The 8,330-nt window shown below is 35.7% G+C and overlaps 1 protein-coding gene across 1 annotated transcript in view; it reads right to left on the reverse strand.

Annotated features, from left to right (window-relative positions):
* Positions 1-8,330, reverse strand: part of CSMD2 (CUB and Sushi multiple domains 2) — a 701,208-nt gene that overhangs the window by 47,539 nt on the left and 645,339 nt on the right. The gene's annotated exons all lie outside the window — the stretch shown is intronic.

Genomic DNA, 8,330 nt, shown 5'->3' on the forward strand with positions numbered 1-8,330 from the left:
ACAGAGTCTCACTCTGTTGCCCAGGCTGGAGCACAGTGGTGCAATCTTGGCTCACTGCACCCTCTGCCTCCTGAGTTCAAATGATTCTCGTGCCTCAGCCTCCTGAGTAGCTGGGATTACAGGCATGCACCACCACACCCAGCTAATTTTGTATTTTTAGTAGAGACAGGGTTTCACCATGTTGGCCAAGCTGGTCTTGATCTCTTGACCTCAAGTGATCAGCCTGCCTCAGCCTCCCAAAGTGCTGGGATTATATGCGTGAGCCACTGTGCCTGGCCTTTTTTTTTTTTAATATGTAGAACTTTAATATGCTTCCACATTTCAAAATTATACCAAAACATATACTCAGAATTGTTCTGTCCTTATTTTTTCCAGTCCATTCCCTCCCATCCTTTGAAAGTAACTAGTTTCATTGTTTCTGGTTCATGCTTCCTATGTTTCTTTTTGCAGAAGTAAGCAGATATATGAATATTTTCCTCCTTTCTCACACAAAAGATGTCACAATATTTGTAATCTTTTGTACTTTGCTTTTGTCACTTAATAGTATAGCTTGGAAATTTATTCCATGGCAGTTTCAAGAGATTTTCCTCATTCTTTTTTCATAGCTGCATAAATGTTGGCGCATTTAGGGTAGTTTCCAGTATTTTGCAATGACACATAATGCTGGCATGAGTAACTATGTTATTTAAATTTTATCTACAAAAAAAAATAAATGGTATATTTTAGTCTATTGACTTTTTTATTTTTGCCGTGTTTTCTCTTAGATATTTTTATAAGTTAAATCTAAAATAATTGTATTTATCTTTTTCAACATTTACTAGTTGACTCTTTTCCCATCAACAGGTAGATTTAGATGTTACTTTACCTGGGGAAGGTGGAAAAGATCGACCTTTCAAGGTGTCAATCAAATTTGTCTCTCGGGTGAGTTGGCACCTACTGCATGAAGTACTGACAGGACGGACCTTGCCTGAGCCACTGGAATTAGACAAGCCAATCAGCACTAACCCTGTCCATGCCGTTGATGTGGTGCTACGACATCTGCCCTCCATGAAGTGGGTGCTTCTGCTTTTTTTCTCTTTAGATTTTAAACTCCGAAGAATGAATTGTGCAGGCTTCCCTTGGTTAAACCTTTATTTGTCATATATTTTGATTGTTCAACTGAAATGTTGAACAAGAATAGCATCCATACAAATTCATTGACAGGAGTATGTTACAGAAAATTATCTGGCTTTTGCAAGTAACTATACATCATTAGCTTAGCTAGTCTCATGAATAATTTTATAGAAAAATATCTCATCCTTTCTCTTAGGATCTAAAAGTCTTAACAGATCTATTTTCAGATGTATTTATTTAGTTATCTTGTTTTAAAAGTAATTTCACTGTTTATATAACAATATCGAATTGTGTTGAATTGCTTTTTTTAATACCCTAGGACCTCACATGTGTAGGGTATGCTCCTGTGTGTGAGCGCATGTGTACCCGTGTATTTTTTATTGTTTGGTTGGGTTTTTTTTGAGACATGGTCTCACTCTGTCACCCAGGCTGTAGTACAGTGGCACAATCATGGCTCACTGCAGCTTCAACCTCCCAGGCCTAAGCAATCCTCCTACCTCAGCCTTCTGAGTAGCTGGGACCACAGGCATGCACCATCATGCCTGACTAATTAAAAAAAAAATTTTTTTTTTTTTTTGTAGAGATGGAATCTCCCTATGTTGCCCAGGCTGGTTTCAAACTCCTGGACTCAAGTAATCCTCTCACCTTAGCCTCCCAAAGTGCTCGGATTACAGGTGTGAGCCCCCACACCTGACTCAGTATGTTTTTTTTTTTTAAAGAAAAATAGTATGTCTTGCAAACACATTTATAGAAATAGCTTTTTGTTCAATAATTATTTACTTGTTAACATTTTTAAGGTCAGAACTGTTAACTTTTTAAAACCTGTTTTTAAGAAATTATTTTAAATAAAATTTATTCTTATTTCAACCAACAGTTTTGAGAAAGGAAAATTTAAGTAGATTTTTTTCCATTTAGAGTGGATACTTTTTGCTTTCTCAAATTTGGAACATGTTTAGTTTCATATATTCATAACGATAAGCATCATTATGTTAATTGTGCTCTAGTCTCCCCTTTTCTGCAGATTTAAATACTTGCATGAGAAGGAAAGGATTGAACATGCCATTTTAATTTGTGTAGATACACGCCTGTGGGGCGTTCATTTTTCTCCGCTCCAGAAGGATATGACCACCCTCTGGGAGGGGGCAGGGAAGTGTGGTTTGGATTCCATCAGTCTGTTCGGCCTGCCATGTGGAAAATGATGCTTAATATCGATGGTAAGGGAACTAAAGCCATATTCTGTATTGGGTGGTGGATTTTATGATGTGTGTACATAAATTTTATATATAATTATACATACTAGTGTCTCGAAGTAATATTTGGACATGTATTATGATCTACTGGAAAAACCTTTATATTTTTATTACATTTCATTTAGAAAGCCTGTAGAACTTACCTTGGAATGCTGGTAAACATGAAGCACGCACATGAAGCCAGATTTAAAAGCCCTGACGATTATCTGAGCAATCTTCTATTATAATTCACTTTTGTCCTTTTAACTCTAAGCCAACATTTTATTATGAAATATATATTTTAAGAAAGATAATTCTGTTGGTCATAGTGACCCACAGATGTTATACCCACTGCTGGTCTTAGTGTGATGCTAATTGCATTCTCGTTTTTAGGTGTTTTCTTACAAAATATTTTCAAGCTTATATAAAAGCAGAGAGAGTAGTATGATGAACTACCATATAGGTAGCCATTGCTCAGATTGTCAGAAATTTTTCTACCTTTGCATAATCCGAATACAATTTCTTCCTCTACAGTAGTGTTTTTAAATCTAATTCCAGACGGCATGTTATTTTGTCCCTACTACTTCAATGTGTACCTCTAAAACTGTGGATATTTTCTTATAGCAGCAATGTCATTATCATATGTAGGAAAATTATAAACAAGCATTTATTTGTACCCTCTAATACCTGTCCATAATCAGATTTCCCTGATTGTCTGAAATGTGCCTTTTCCTTGTTAGCTGGTTCTAATCAGAATCCAAACAAGATCCACACATCACATTTGATTATTGTGTCTTTTGCGATCTAGTAGTCCCATTTCCTTCCCTGTTTTCTTGTTTCTTTATGCCATTGATGTTTTACAAAAACTCGGCCACTTGTTCTGTAGAATATGTTCAAATCTGATTTTGTCTTTTTGTTTTCTTGTGTTATTACCTTGTTCCTCTGTCCCCTGTATTTTCTGAAAATGAAAGTTAGCTTAGAAGTTTCATTCCATTCTGGTTCAAAATGCTTAAGTGCTTTATGTCATGTCATATTAGGAAACACAGTATCTAGTGGTCCCAATTTTAGTGATTCAAAAATCAGTCTCTAGGTTCAGAGATTAATCAGTAGATGCAGAGATCTGTCCATTGTAAATTTCTTAATTAACCTTTGAATTGCTAATGTTCTGTTCACTGATCATTGTGACCCAAATTATTTATTTCACTAGGGATTACGAACTGGTAATTTTTCTGTTATTCTTTTTGCATTAGGTGGAATTTTTCTGTGGAAAAGCTCAGTGTCCTATTGATAATTCGTAAATGTTTGAAAGCTTTCTTGCTTTCGGGCACAGCAGGATATTCCTTGCTCATCTTATATTTCCTGCGCAGTACCTGAAATTAGACATTCCTCCAAGGATCCCTGGATCCTTCCAGATTAGGGTATAGTTTCCTCATTTTTTCAGCTGCACCTACCATTGTGTGATATATGATTGAGGAGGGGATATATTTAACCAGTTTTCTTTAGATGTATACTAGGGTTATTTTTAACTATTTTCTATTTTACATCATTTTATGTATATTAAGATATGTCTGTAAGATAAATTCCTGGAGGTTAGACTGATGAGTTAAGGGCAAATGTATTAATATTTGTAATTTGTATCATTATTGCCAGATTGCACTCCATAGAGATTGTAAATATCTTCCATCAATGAATGAGAGTACCAGTTTCCTTATATCTTTGCCACTAGAATCATCAAACTCTTAGATTTTCGTCAATCAGATTTGCAAGAAATAGTTTTCTTATGTCCCCTTAATTTGTATTTGACTACCTTTTCACAAATATAAGGGCCACTTATGTTTCTTTTTTAATGAACTGTTAGTTTATATCTTTTGCCCTTTTTTTTCTATTGGATTTTTGGTCTTCTTATTTACTGAGAATGCTTTCTAAATTAAGGAAGTTAGCTCTTCATCTGTCATGAGGTGCAGATATTTTACCTAGGTTGCTATTTGTCTTTTGACCTTTGGTATTGTGGAGGTTTTTTTTTTGCCATGCAGAAGTCTGTTTGTATGTTGGTGTATGCACACATACATATGTATTGGTCAGTCACTTCTTTTATGACTTTTAATATCTGATAGGACTAGTCCCACTTTCTCTTTTCAGGGTTTTCCAGGCCATTCTTATGTATAAGCTTTAGAAATTCCTTGTTTAGTAGTGAGTGGGAGAGGACAGATTGTTATTTTTATTGAGATCCTATTAGATTTATAAATTAAGTTAGGACAAATTGGCATCTTTAAGGTGTTGTCTTTTCTTTCAAAGAATATACTATGTCTTTCTATTTGTTCAAGATTACTTTCATTTTCAAGAGATCTTAAAGCTTTCTTCACATAAATTTTGCACATTTCTTTTTTTTCTTTCTTTCTTTTCTTTTTTCTTTCTTTTTTTTGAGACAGAGTTTCACTCTGGAGTACAATGGAGTGATCTTGGCTCACAGCAACCTCCGCCTCCCAGGTTCAAGCAACTGTGATTACAGGCATGCACCACCACACCCAGCTAATTTTGTATTTTTAGTAGAGATGGGGTTTCACCATGTTGGTCAGGCTGGTCTCGAACTCCTGACCTCAGGTGATCCACCCACCTCAGCCTCCCAGAGTGCTGGGATTACAGGCATAAGCCACTGCACCCAGGCCATTTCTTGTTATTCCAGGATATTTTCTCCTTTTTGTTGCTATTAAATGGGTTTATAGATACTAACTGGTTATTGCTTATATATATTCAGGCTTTTGATTTCTGTATACTTTCTCTCTTTCTGTGTTATTGAATTCCATTATTGTTTGTGGTATTTTTTCAGGTGATTTTATTGGGGCTTCTAGGTTATAATCATCACCTGCAACTAGTGATAAGTTTACCTCTTCCTTTGGATTTTTATACCTCTAATTTTTTTATCAGATTATATAGACTAATTAGGGTGGGATTAAATAGTGGTAATTAATGTGCATCCTTTTTCTTTCTTGCTCTAGAAGCATTAAGTATTGTATGTATATATTGTCATATTAAGGAATATCTGTTTCTTATTTTATTAAGTACGTTTATCAAGAGTATATGTTAAATTTTGTCAGATGCCTTTTCAGCATCTATGGAGCTGATGATGTGATATTTCTCTTATTTTTAACAAACATTGAACCAAACCAGCACTCCTAGATTCTTTTAATTGATGCTAGATTCTATTTGCTAATACTTTCCTTTTATAAATTAACATGCAAAAGTCAGATTAATCTGCAGCCTTCCCTTTTTGTACAATCTTTGTCAAGTTTTGGTATTATTGCCTAAAACATTCAGAAGTTTTCCATTTTCTAAAATGTGTAACAGTTTTAAAATAGTATTGATATTATCAGCTCTTTTATGATTTCGAAGAATTCCCCTATAAAACCTTGTGACCTGCTGTTTTTTATTTGGTTTGGTTTGGTTTGCTAGGTAGCTGTTTTAAAACTTCCCTCATTTATTTTGTGAAAATCAGTCTAATAATTTATCATACATTTAAAAATGACTAAAAATATAATTGGATTGTTGATAACACAAAGAAAGGGTAAATGCTTGAGGTAATGGATACCCCCATTTACTCTGATCTGATTATTATGTATTATATGCCTGTATCAAAAGCTTGTGTAACCCATAGATATATACATCTGCTATGTACCCATAAAAATTTTTTTTAATTAAAAAAAAAAAAAACAGTCTGTTCAGGCTGTTTAGGTTCACTTTTGGTAGCTCACATTTGACTGGAAAATTATTGTATTCATATGTGATTTAATTATACAGAGTTTTACAAAGTAGTTTCTATTGTTATTATGATTTTTTTTTTTTTGAGACAGTGTCTTGCTCTGTCACCCAGGCTGGAGTGCAGTGGTGTAATCTTGGCTCACTGCAACCTCCGCCTCCCAGGGTCAAGCGATCTTCCCACTACAGCCTTCTGAGCAGCTGGGACTACAGACACATGTCACCACACCTGGCTAATTTTTGTATTTTTTGTAGAGACAAGATTTCACCATGTTGCCCAGGCCGGTCTCGAACTCCTGGGCTCAAGAGATCTGCCTGCCTTGGCCTCCCAAAGTGCGGGGATTACAGGCATGTGCCACCGTGCCCGGCCAGTTTCTATTAGTTTTTGAAATTCTGTGTATTTCTGTGGTTTTCTCAGTTTGTTATTTTGCATATGTATGCTTTGTTCTTTTTACTTTTTTTTCAGGTGGTGAAATTGAGTGGTATTTATTTTTCTCCATCTTTTTCAAGCTTTCAACAATAAGCATCTATTACTTTTTATCAAAAAACTAAAAAAAAGACGTTATGGCATCATAAATATTTATTTTAGAAAACAAAATGTATTTATTGAGTGCTTTCTGATTAAGAACAAAATATAGTTAATGAATGCTATCTGATTGTTTAATTAAATACTTTAATCCTTAACCTTTTTTCCTATGCCCTGACTTCTTTTTTGGTAACAATTCTTCCCAATTAATGAATTACTGAAACCTATAATAAAGAATCTTTTCTATTATTCTAGCTCAGGTGTATATTTAGTACTTCAGCTTAAATACTTGAATCAATGAAATAAAATCTTGATGAACTCTTTCTAGAGAAGTAAGGTACCCAAATTTCTTGACACAGTTGTTTTTTTTTTTTTTTTGAGTTTCACCCTTGTCACCCAGGCTGGAGTGTAGTGGCTCGATCTCAACTCACTGCAACCTCCGCCTCCCTGGTTCAAACGATTGTTCTGCCTCAGCCTCCCAAGTAGCTGGGATTACAGATGCGCGCCACGACGCCTGGCTAATTTTTTTGTATTTTTAGTAGAGATGGGGTTTCACCATGTTGGTCAGGCTGGTCTCGAACTCCTGACCTCAGGTGATCCGCCTGCCTCGGCCTCCCAAAGTGCTAGGATTACAGGCATGAGCCACCGCACCTGGCCTGAAAACAATTTTTTATTAACGTGAAACTCACTAGAAAACTCTCAAGAATTGTGTTGAAGATCATTTGAAAATATATCTGCCATCTTCCTTCCTGAAGTGTGTTTACAGACAGAGCAAGTTACAACAGTCTTACTATTCTCTGAGGATAGAGCAGCTTCCTGGGGATTCTGGAGGCTCAGCTCTCTGGTCCGTGATCAGGACACAATACTTACTGATGCTGAGGAAAGTAAGGCCTTGCTGACAATGGGAATTATTCTTAAAGTTATTTTTCTATCTATTTTAGCTAGATTAGTAACATGTACTTTCATTTTGTTGGTAGAAATATTTAAAACAATTATTTTTCTGGTGATCACTGTTTTAGCTGTATTACAAAGCTTCTAATATGTAGTATTTTCTAGAAACTCCACAAATTTCATTTGTATTTCCTCTGTGCTTGAAATATTGTTTGAGAGACTTTTCAAATTTTCAGATTGAAGATCTTTTTGTTTTCTGGATTTGTTATGAATTTCTAGTTTCATTGTGTTAAAAAATGTCGTTTGTGGCCGGGCGCAGTGGCTCATGCCTGTAATCCCAGCATTTTGGGAGGCCGAGGCAGGCAGATCACGAGGTCAGGAGATTGAGACCATCCTGGCTAACACAGTGAAACCCCATCTCTACTAAAAATACAAAAAATTAGCTGGGCGTGGTGGCAGGTGCCTGTAGTCCCAACTACTCAGGAGGCTGAGGCAGGAGAATGGCGTGAACCCAGGAGGCGGAGCTTGCAGTGAGCCGAGATCACGCCGCTGCACTCCAGCCTTGGGACAGAGTGAGACTCCGTCTCAAAAAAAAAAAAAAAAATGTGGTTTGTATTTTTCCTTTTAGAGTTTGCAGAGGTATTTTTTGTAGCCCAATATGTGGTCAGTTTTTGTGATCGTTCTATGGCTATGTGAAAATAAGGTATATTCATATATTAGGTTAGAGTGAAATATCCATCAGAGCTACCAGTTTGATTATGTTGTTTATGTCATTTATTTCCTTAGTTTTGTTTTTTGTTCTCTCAGACTAGGATAAA

This window comes from Hylobates moloch, unplaced genomic scaffold (assembly GCF_009828535.3).
Source record: "Hylobates moloch isolate HMO894 unplaced genomic scaffold, HMol_V3 SCAFFOLD_8, whole genome shotgun sequence".
Lineage (NCBI taxonomy): Eukaryota > Metazoa > Chordata > Mammalia > Primates > Hylobatidae > Hylobates > Hylobates moloch.